At 38.2% G+C, this 12,055-nt stretch overlaps 1 pseudogene; it reads right to left on the minus strand.

Annotated features, from left to right (window-relative positions):
- Positions 1-3,397: 3,397 nt before the first annotated feature.
- LOC104859257 lies at positions 3,398-11,536 on the minus strand (annotated as a pseudogene).
- Positions 11,537-12,055: the final 519 nt, after the last annotated feature.

The following is a 12,055-nucleotide window of genomic DNA, read 5'->3' on the forward strand; positions in this document are numbered from 1 at the left end:
ATTGAGAAAAAATGGAACTTTATACTCCATCTTCCAGTATTTTTTCTATTTAACATTCTGTCTGACACAGGTCTCTATATAGTGCTTTGTATTCAGTAAAACATTACTTTTTAGCCCATTCCATGACCATAGTTGGTGAATGCTCATGGCTTTGAATCAGCAGGTGAGCATCACAAGTTAAAAGAGCAAGCTTCGAGGGGCCATTTCTGTTCACTCGAATCTTCTGCTGCTTAATCTGTGTGCACTCTGGATGGGAGCGTGGGGAGGCTGGAAGAGAATGCAGGACACTGTGTGGTATCATCACTGTGCTCACCTATACTCTTACATGCCTTTACCTCTGACCTTACCTCCATTTTATCAAGGTCTAGTGGACATAAGTTGTTTCATACTGATAAGGCTGTTGTAGCAAAATATTGCAGATAGATTTTGGCTTAAACAAGAAAAATATTTCCCCACACTTCTGGAAGTTATAAGTTCGAGATCAAGATGTTGGTTCTTTTTCTGCAGCCTTCTTGCCTTGTAGGTATCTCTCGTCTCAGTTTATTTTCATAAAGTCTTCCTTTTGTGTGTATCTATGTCCACATTCCCTCTCGCAGTAAGGACACCAGGCAGATTGGATTAGAATCCACCCTAATCACTTGCCTTTAACGTAATTCCTTCTTTAAAAATCTTGCTGCAAAATCATGATGACATTCGGAAGTAATAGGAATTAAGACTTCAATAAATTAGAACATTGGTGAAGGGACCTAGTTCAGCTCATAGCACAAGGCAAACACTTTATCAGGCACAGAGACCCAAGGAACATTTCCCAAGACAGAATTATGAGAAATGAAGCTTCCCAATCCTTCAAATTCTTGTTTTGCCAAACTCCCAGGACTAAGGTTATCTTGCCACTATGAAAAATTAGATAAAAGAGAAAAAGGATTTCATTTAAAGTCTTTCTTCTAATTTACTGTCTACTTTCTATGGGATTTCCTTTTTGTTCTAAGCCCCATTGCGAAGATGGGCTGGGAGAGTTTTAGATGAACTACCGCAGCAGTGATCAACTGTGTCCTTCACAAATCCACCTCAAAGCCTGCTCTTTAAGCCACATGTGAGGTATGCCTGCCAAGAAGACCCGCTTTTCCCTTTGGGTAAAGGTACCATCCATCTAGTGGGAGCCTTTTCTTGGCTCTGCCCATGCAAAGAAGACCCATATTTAATATTCTCATAAAATCATCATATAGGTTATGCTAGGGTTCACTTTGTCCTACCTTTGCTTTCTAGAAGCAATGCATCCAAAAGAGAAAAAAAATTATTTTATGGAAATGCCAAGAAGCCCTTTGTGTTGAAGGTTCAAGTTATTCTGTGATGAGTTGTACATAGGTGAAGGGCAGAACAAGTAATTTTCATGGTGAGAGTGATAAAAAAGCTTTATAAGTCAAGGTTTCTAAAGAGGGCTGAATTAGTATTTATGGTTTCTACTTAGCCACTTAACTCTTGCACAATATGTAGTGACTTCATCAAAACCTTATTTTGTTTGTTTTCTAAGTTTTTTTTTAATAGACAGCATGGTTGCATTTATTCAGATTTTCAAAATTTCATGTTAGAAATTAAAAGCTCATGAAAAACTAGGCAGCCATGAATCTTCAGGCATATAAGGGCTTGCTATGCAAGGCTCAACCATATCAGCATCAACTTGTTAGAAATATAGACTCTACAGGCTGGGAATTTAGCTCAGTGGGAGAGGGTGCCTGTCTTGCAAGCACAAGGTCCCAAGTTCTATCTCTGGTACAAAAAACATAGAGAGAGAGAGAGAGAGAGAGAGAGAGAGAGAGGGAGAGGGAAATACAGAATCTCAGATTCTCCTCTCAATTTGATGAACCAGAATCCATATTAGAACAAAAGCTAGGGGATTCCTGAAATACATGAAAGTAAAAGTAGTGAATTTGATGTTCAATACCAACCCAGGAACTCAGCCCAAGTACAACTACATTTTGTTAGCATTCATATTTCTGGGTGGCCTAACTTACAAACCCATAAAACTCAGAGCCACACGGTAGAGTCAGCAGAGCCATAAGGTCTATTACTCACATCCAAGATCAACAAAAAAGGTTTCATCAGCTTCGTGGCGTACATTTGATGTAAGCAAGTGTGTGGATGTCAGCACCCCTAGACAAACTGATCACATAATGTGACATAAACAGGAGACTAAAGACTGTCAGTCTGGTGGTTCTTGCTCTCTTGGGATACAATATGACACTATGTATGCATTCTGTGTGTTCAGGAGGTGCTGCCCTACTTTTTTCCTAATATTTAAAAGTAAATGACACTTTAAAAGTGAGTTTGAGGGACTAGAACTCTAATAAGAGTCCTGGTGTGATACCTTAGTGATGTCTGCAAGGGGAAAAAGGTACCTTTGTGTGTCTTCAAGAACTCAGAGAACTATGACCTTACTTCTATTGCAAAAAAAAAAAAAAAAATTTTTTTAAAAAAAAAAAAAAAAAAAAAAAAAAAGTACATGTGTTACATTGTGCATTAACAAAAATATTTAGTTTAGATTGTTTCATTTCACATTGGGTGCTCATTTTGTTTATTTGAATAATTGTATAATAAATTTAAATAAATTGAAAATTAAATTTTTGTTGGTTTCCATTTAGATACAATCTTGAGCAATAAATACAACATTGGTCGTGGTAGTTCTTGGGCATCTATAGTTTCTAAAGATTGTTTCTGTGCATCTGGGTAAAGACATATATCCCCCCTACCACCCCAGGCAGAGGATATCCAATGTTGTAGTAGCCTCATCCTGGCCTTCACATTTGTAGAATTTCTCACTTCACATGCAAAGGTTGGCCATGCTAACGCTCAGCCGGCAAGCAATATCAGGCAAAGAAGCTTCATGTAGTGTGATTTTGAGCTTCTCCAGAGTTTTCTGAGTAAGAATAAAATAATAAGAAATGAGATGAGAAAGACATTTACTTTTTAGTGATGTCTCAAAATTATTGTGAATTTATTTTCTAAAAGGCATAGTATACGTACGTGGTCCAAACCGCAAAGGAAAACCAAAGTTGCTCTCCTACCCCTTGCCTCCAGCCACTCAGTTTTCTTCCCAAGGAGACTGAAGACAGCATTGTCTCCTGCAGCTTCTGTAATCCTGCATTGTCCAGTTTTCTTGTTTTGACATCCACTTGACTGTTTTATTCTCAAAATATAAGCACGACTTACATTCCTTTTCTGTTGAGACTTTTCTCTCCCAATAATTTTATATGGAGCTCCTTGAATGTATCAATGATAAAACATGTTAAATGGAAACATTTTTAAAATTTACAAATACAAAGTTCTATGACGTTCATTAATGCAACAAATACTTTGATCCGAATATAAAGCATCATTCAGTTTATGTTATTTTGTAGAGTTACTTTTCCCTTCTCTGGTCCTAGTTTTTCTTTGACTCTGGATTGTTCACAGCACCTGCTAGATTTTTCCCATTGTCTCTCCGCACCATTCTGATACCTATCTTCCTCGCTTTTAGAGCTTGCATTTTTTTCTATTTTTCTCTCTTGACTTTGATCTATCTCTTCTACAGTTTTCACTGTCCTGATTTTCGAGTCTGTACTTCTTATTTTCTGAAAAAAAAAAAGGTTCCTTCTCTATTTTCTCTTCTTTTTTGATCACCGTGCTTATTTTCCCAATCCATACTCATTTCTTGGTTTTGGTCATTCCCACCCCACTGTAACTGTTTCCTTCCGAGAGGATGCTCCTGTCTGATGTGTGTTTTGTTATGGGAGTTCTCCAATGTTGATCTGTTGAATTTTGACTGCTGTGTTTTTCTGATCTTTCTCGCTCAGACCTTGTTTCTTGGCGCCTTTGCTCTGCTCTTCTTTCTTCCTGTCATTTGTTTGTTGGTTCCTGACTGATTTATCTCCATTTTTATTTCTGGTCTTCCCTTATGTCTTCTTTCTCTCATCATCAGCTGAGGCAGAGCTATGACAACTGGTGGATGAAGAGTCACTGCCAACCCTGGAGGAACCTGAGCTGCTCTCACTGCTGTCAGAATCAGGGGAGTCAGACTCTGAAGAGGACAATGCTGAAGACGAAGAGGCCAGGGAGTACTTACTTGTTCAACATCTGACTTCCGTGCCACTATAATTTTTGGTATATTTTTGAGTTGCTCATGCAATTTATCCATTTAACTTCCAAGACCTATAGAAGTAAAGAAGTTGATGGCAAACCAAGTATTTCTTGGACTATTTGGGGGTAAACATTCTTCAAAGAATGGATGTAGGGTTTCATCCTTTAATCTTGCTTTAAGTTTAGGAAGACCCATGTATTCACACAGCTCCTGGAAGAATTTTTTGACACAAATTCGACTAGATTATGTAGTGGTTTCTTCGGTAGTTTTATACATTCAAGAACAGTCCATGGAGGTGAATCGGTGTATAAGACACTGGTCTTTACTGGTGAAAAACAGTAGGATCAAGACACATTTCTCACCCTTCACAATGACTTCTAGGTGTTGCTTCTAAGAGTAGCCTCTTAAGTTTCTGATTCCAAATGTATGGTTACACATAGAGAAACCAGAGGTTTGGGAAAATACATAACAAAGGCGACTTAAGTGATCAGAGTTTTAAATATTAATGTTTGTATCAAAGTAGCATTGATATATTTTTGTATATTTAAATACAAAATTCATATGTATTTTAAAGATAAATTAGAAACCTTTATAGAAAAATTCTATCTGTACCACTGGAGGAAATCCTTGAAAAAATTTGGCAAGCACTATAAATAGATAAATCTCTGGAAGTTGAATGATGAACTAAACTTGACATATACAAAATGAAGAACAAAGAGTAGGTGTTAAAATAGGGATGTGGGAGATGAACGGTTCTTAAATGCCTCAGACAGATGAATACTATTTAATGATGTAATCGCTCGTGATTTAAATAAGAAAACACTAATGAACCCAATTGCAGCTAAGAATATGTCCTTTGTTAGAAGGATTTTTTCATACATGATATAATGAGAATATTTTTACTACACTTCTAAATGAGATAATTTTAATTCTACTGTCAAACGTTGATTTAAAAATTTTAATAGATATTAAGAAAAGTAACTTTTACTACCTCCAGATAGCCAAAATTCCCTTTGTTCTCAGGCAAACTAGAATGGTAGGGAAGTTAATAAAAGATGGTAGAAAAAATATCAGAAAGAATTTAATTTTCTTTTCCTAATGTTGGTTTTGCTAAACTCATAATTTTGGATTTTCTTTTGGTGTTCTAAATTTATTGAAGGGCTGTGAGCCTTCACCCCCACCCACTGTGATAATGAGATAATTTTTAGTAATTTGCTTTAAAGTATTTTAGTATGCTCTAGCATATTTATTTATATAGCGATGCTTCATAAGACCTAATAAAATTTATAATTGGTGTAAGTATAATTTGATTTTACCTCCTTGAGAAGGCTTATTAGCATTTGAACTGTGTCTTTTAATATATGACACTTGAGAGGTATAGACAGCAGGATTTCAAATATTAATATCTAAATTTTTTTTTTTTTTTTTTTGTACCGGGAATCTAACTCTGGTCCTGGAGTTTAAAAGGCAGGCAGCAGAACCACTGAGCTAAATCCCCAGCCCTATTAATATCTAAATCTAAACCACAAGAATTATGAGTGGGCCCAGAGAAAATAGGGAAAATTTCACTCGTGAAATGAACATTATTCACAATATATTGTAGTTAAGAGAGATTATACAATTTTCACTGCCCCTAAATAAATGTGGAATAAGAATTTGTTGCTGTTAATTTTTGTTTTGCAGAACTGATTAAATCCAGATTCTTCACAGATTTCTAGGCAAGTGCTCTACCATGGAGTTATATCCCTAGTGCTTTTGTTTTATTTTGAGGCAAGTTCTCACTAAGTTGCTCAGGCTGGCCTTGAACTTGTGATTTGCTGTCTCAATCTCCCAAGCAGCTGTGGTTATAAGTGTGTGCCACTGCACACAACTGCTGTAATAATTTTTAGATCCATATTCTTATTATTTATAGTGCAGCATTTATTGGTACATTCTAGGCACCTATAGTGATAACACTTCACAAAAGGAATTTGCGTCTGTACTGGTACATCCCACCCCTTTTCTTCCCTTACCTCCCCTCTCGCAGGACCCTCCCTTCCCTAGGTACAAAAGCTTTGTTTCCATTGTTCCTTCTATTTTCACCTTTTTTCTTGCCTCTTCCTTCCTTTGTCCCTCCCTCCTCCTTTGTCCCCATTTGAACATTTTCTTTCGATTTCCCAATATCTATTACACATTCTAGTCCTTATTAGAGCCATATTCTTTCGTTTCTCAAAGTAGCCCCTTACGTCTAGTTATCTCTTTAATCCTACCCCTCCCTGGATAATGATTATGTAAACTGATATAACCAGGAATGTTGTTGCTCTCAGTAAAATGTCATTGTATTTGTTTGGAATAATACTTTTGCATGAGATTCTTGCTAGAACATCTCCCGGTGGATATTTGGTGGTAAATGTTTATAGATTAACAAGCTCAAACCTAGATTTGCTTTCCTTATAACATACTTCTGTAAAATAAAGTAGTAAAAAGAGTGATTAGTAGAACTAATTGGCATCCATGGATAGTTTTAAAAATTTACATTTAAATACCCAATAACTTTGAAGAAAAAGAGAATCTACTTTGGTGAGTGGTGTGCATTTGAAAAAAGTGTATATTTCTTTTGTTTTGTTTTGTTTTGTTTTTTGAGACAGGGTCTCACTATGTAGTTGAGACCGACCTGGAACTCACTATGTAGCCTAGGCTGGTCTCAAACTCACAGCGATCCTCCTGCCTCAGCCTCCTGAGTGCTGGGATTACAGGCGCACCACCATGCTTGGCTCTTTTCTTTCTTTCTTTTCTTTTTCCTTTTTTTTTTTGAGATAGGATCTTACTATATAGTTGAAACTGGCCTTGAACTTGTTATGTACCTCAGGTTGACCTTGAACTTGAGGCAGTCTTGCCTCGGCCTTCCAACTGCTAGGATTACATGTGTGTGTGTGCTACCATGCCTAGCAAAAAAGTACAGTTTGATCATTTGATAGTAAGTGAAACCTTCTATATAGAACAGATAGGTCAAGTTAGTAGATACTATTGTTTAAATCTATATCCTCAGTAATTTTCTATCTACTCTATTAATTCCTGAGAGAAATGTTAAAAACTGCAATAACTGTATATTTACTTCTTTAGTTTTTGACAGTTTTTACTTTCTACATTTTGAAGCTTTAAAATAGTTGACATATGTTTAGGCTTGTTACTTTGTTTCAATGAGTTGACCCTTTTATGATTACATAATGCTTGTTCTTTTAAAATCCCTGGTAATGTTACTTTTTCTGAAGTCCATTTTTGTCTGATGTTAACACACCTATTTCAGCTTGTTATGATTAATGTTTACAGGGACTGTTCTTCTGCTAAGGTTCTCCCCTTGTAAGAGCCCTATAAACCTCTAGATTCTCTGTGGGAAATGCACATCTCTAATGGCAGAAAATGGGGAGTGTTGGGGAGGATGTTACCTCTAAGTAAGAGATGACCTAACAGAGCTGTTGTTAAAATGAATAGTCCATCTCTCACAGGTATTTTGGAAGTGCAAAAACCTTTTTCTCTAAATGTGACACCTCCACATATTCAAGCTTTTATCAAAAACAATATCTTTAAAAATTCATGTTTTAAAAATAAATAATATTCATTTTATGTATTTTATAAGTGAATCTTATTTTGAAGGATACAGCCATGAGAAGAGTACTTTTTTGCTAAACTTATAAAACATAATATTGATTCACTTTGCCAAAACTATGGGATGGCTTTTGATATTCTTTTATATGTTCAATAATGTATCTGTCTAGACTAATGAAATATCATGCTCCAATTTGTTCAGGGATAATGGCACAATAAAATGTGGGCTTAAGCATGAAAACTTGGTCAATACAATTTACTGTTTTGTTTTGTTTTCTTTGTAGGTTTACAGTGTTGCAAAAAGCAAGGACATTATAAAGCTGGGCCCCCAAGGCACATAGGATATAACTCTCTTCTATGCTAAGAAAATTATTAAAGAAAAAAAAAGTTAATGCTAATTCTGGGGAAAATGTTCTATTTTTGGAATAATTGGTATCCCCCTTGTAAATTAAACCATCGTTATTTTCATTTCTTATGAAAGCTGCATTTTCATTTTGCTTTTCATGACACAGTACAACATATCTAATTTGTGCCTTTTCTTCTTCCAAGCCCTTAAAGAGATTACTATCATTCTCCACTTAGCCAATCTAGACTTACAAGTAAACAGCTGTTGATTTATTTCTTCTTCGCTAAGGAATTTTGATCACAGTACTTGAAATTTTAAAAGCTGTTAGTAGAAGTCAACCCAAGGAGATTAAAAACCACAAAATGCAAAAGTATTCTGTAACAAGAGTGTTGCAAATGAAAGTCTTGAAGTGGCTAGACCTTTGTTAAGTGGAATATACATATATCTGACCTCCCATTTCAAGGGGAAAACTGACAAAAACAAGAAAAAAAATCAATTGCTTTATGAATTTGTCAAGAATTTAGTTATGGTCAGCAAAGCTGCAGGGGAAAGGTTCAGCTATAAGGTCACGAAAAGCAAAGATGAACTATCAGAAATTAGATGCTGGTGATGACCTAGACATCCATAATATGAAGCAGGCATTGCAGGCCAAATTTCTCATGAAGCAATGGAGGATAGGCAGACCCGAAAAGCAGGGCAGAAGGGAGAGCAGTGTGAAAAGAGATCATGCCAGGCATTCCAAGATAGAATAAAACAATGAAGAATGTTATGTCTGGAAAACAGGGAGCATTATCTTAGCAGAGAGGATAAACATATTGCTTGCAATGTTTAGGAGAGATTGTCAAGTCAGAAGAACATTGTTCTTTGTTTCACAACATTAAGTGAAAACATAAATGGAAAATACCAAGCAATTAGATAGCCATAAAAGAGGCCTTGCTGTGTATCTGAGTATCACCCACCGGACAGTGGGCACGAAATGTCTAAGCATAAATGACAGGAGCTGCTACCACCGGAGGGGTGTTGTGCATGAAATATCCTGGTTCTGCCCAAGAAAGGTTCCAGTTTCCATTCTGGTAATAGCGGGAAGTGACAAGGAGACCCACAATCTCTCATGCACTATTTCAAATCTCCAACAATATCCGTTCCTTAGAAAGAATGCATAACCACAGAATCGCCATCCTCCAGCGCCCAGAAGGTAGCCTGGGCCCCAATCCACCATGGAAGAAGAGCCACTCCCTCTCCCGCCTGGAGCTGCCATCTCTCCAGCACCAGGAAGGTGGGTGTGCGGCTGCTCCTGAACCCCCATAACTCCCCTTACCTCCCCCTGACCCCGCATGCACTCTCAGACCTCCGGATTGAGCCAGTCTTTGGACCCACTCTGCAGAGGCAGAGGAGGTTATAAAGGGTATTTTTCTGAGTTTCCAACTTCGTATATCTTTAAAGAAAGGGCCTGGGAAACCTGTAGTGGAATGGTGTGGAGTTCAACCATTCAGAAGGTTGGGGAACTCAATCTGGGCCTTGCAGCCTGAGGTCAGTCTGTGTCATGGGGTTCAGCCATCAGCTGAGATCAGGGGTGTTGCATCCTAGCTCTGTCTGAGCCATTAAATATACTATATTGAAAAGTTTGTTCACTGCAGACATGTTCTGGACTGCTGCTTGATTTCAATTTAATTCAAATGGTTTAAGGGTGATAGACTAGTGACTACCACCGGTGGTCAGTCCACCATCTTAATGTGGTGCTGATTGTATCAGTTGGGATAAAGGATTGTGGTTGATTTGATTAGCTGTTGGCCTTGAACTCACTACATAGCCCAAGTTGGCATTGAACTTGCAGCGATCCTCCTGCCTCAGCCTCCTGGGTGTTGGGATTACAGGTGTACACCACTACACCTGGCCTAGATCTTATAAGAGCATGAATTCTGAATCTTTTTAAATTTGACATTAATTCTTCTAAGTAATTCCCATGAACTGTAGCATGACACATTGATTTTTATCTGCCTTTTGGCAGGTATCCTAGTATATGCAACTTAAAATTTTGTCTTAAGACAACTCTAGATAAAAGTTTTTCAATTATGTAAATACGGTGCCTAATTCATATTGTTTATATGTGCCTTTTGCCTATTTTCTATCGCTTTTTTTCTGACTTGCTCATTGGGATTTAACAGTATTTTTTGTATAACACTGTTAAAGGCAAAGAGTGATCAGAATTTCACATTCGTAGACTGATTTTTGATGTACATTACTTTAATCCACCTAATTATTACTTGTGTCATCTAAATCATTACCCAAATCTAAGTCATCTTCACTTTCTTCGTTCCTTTTGCATCTCCTATGATTAGATCTTTGATTATTTTCAGTGTTTTCTGTCTTTTCTGGTTCTTTCTTAAATGGAATAACAGCGCCTTCTTTCTTTCCACATTTTGCACAAACTTCGAGTTCATAGGCACACGGTCTACACATCATGGGTAAGAATCCGTCGCCGTCTTCTGTAAACATTTAACACATTTTTTAGGTTTTGATAATGGTTTACATTTGCCGTATTTGCCCGCCATTCAAGAACTCCCTACAACGTTGACTGTGCCATCAGGAAGCTTTGCTTTAATTTTCCAGCCCCTCCGCTCCCGGTCAGCACTCGTGAGTTCCAGCGGAGGCCAAATATCGACCTCCGCCCTCCGGCTCCGGGTGCGGGATGCTCCACTCTGCTCAGCTGCCGCGGCGGCCCCACTAAGTCATTTTAAATGGCAAAATCCAACCCACATGTCTAAGAAATAAAGGAAAGGCCTAGAATATTCTTATCTGTCTATACTCATGCAAGTACACACACACACACACACACACACACACACACACACACACACATGCCCGCGAGTGCACACACACAGAGCCTTGGAGAATGCTTCAGACTATGGTCAGAGGTAGCAGAAAAGTTGTGAGACCTGAAGCAAGTTTTACATTAAATGTATTGCATATATCTATCTCTATCGATCTCTATGAAAGCAGCCTCTCCATATAAGTAATTAAAATATTTCCAAACAAATATGTTCTTTTCACAACATTTATTATATTGGCATTTTTAAAAAATACAAATATTTTTACAGTTGAACCTCAACTTTTAAAAAGAAAGTATGTTCGATCTTCTAAAGCTCCAGGTCAGACCCTTAGCAGTAAAAGATAATCAAACTCTCCCTCAAAGAGATCAACACTCACTGGCCTTCAGTTTTCCCTTCCAAAAACATGGCCAGCATTCTGCACCGCCACTGATTACCTGCTTGGAGGTCGGGGTGCACCACCAGGGAATGCAGTATGGGGAACTGTGGACCTGTGAGGTGTGACATCCGGGCCAGTGTGCCAGGGCTGTGCCGAATCCACAGTAAACGAGAGCATCTACTACTCCTTAGCAGCGGCCAGTGCACAAGGGGCCCTGGAGGCGGGGAGTGCTGTAAGGGCAGGAAATAGGAAGCAAGTGTGACGTTACGCAAGGAACACTGCATTAGCCGGAGAAATCTAGGATCATCCACAACATTATCATTTTCTAATTGAAGGGCTTCTCGGAGCTAAGCTGCAAACTTGAGTTTTCATCTGTAAAATTAAAAAAATTAGCCTTGCAGTACCGAGACAGGAAATTAGGACTTGACAAACTGGCAGGGGACACAGGCCTGGCCCTTTAATTACGAAAGCCCAGGACTCATGCCTATCACCCGTACCAAAGCCCTGCATGTCAGTTTTAGATAGCAGGCCTAGACCTGACATCAGCCCGAGGAGTGGGTGACACACAAAGGACAGTCGCCTTTGGGCTCTCTGCTGCTGTATTCTTTCTTTTGCTGTCACACTGTGCAGTGTACTTCCTGTCCTGCTTTTACTTAGTCCAAACTTGCTCTGAAGAGAACTTTCTTTCCTACCTTTAGTAAATGTAACCTTGCTACATTTTGTGCTGGTCTCGATCAATTCTTTACTAGGGAGAGAAATAGCCTGGAAACCACCTGCAGAAGAAGACGCCAGTGCCCCAGCAT

This window comes from Fukomys damarensis, unplaced genomic scaffold (genome assembly GCF_012274545.1).
Source record: "Fukomys damarensis isolate Sample0158 unplaced genomic scaffold, DMR_v1.0_HiC HiC_scaffold_18, whole genome shotgun sequence".
NCBI lineage: Eukaryota > Metazoa > Chordata > Mammalia > Rodentia > Bathyergidae > Fukomys > Fukomys damarensis.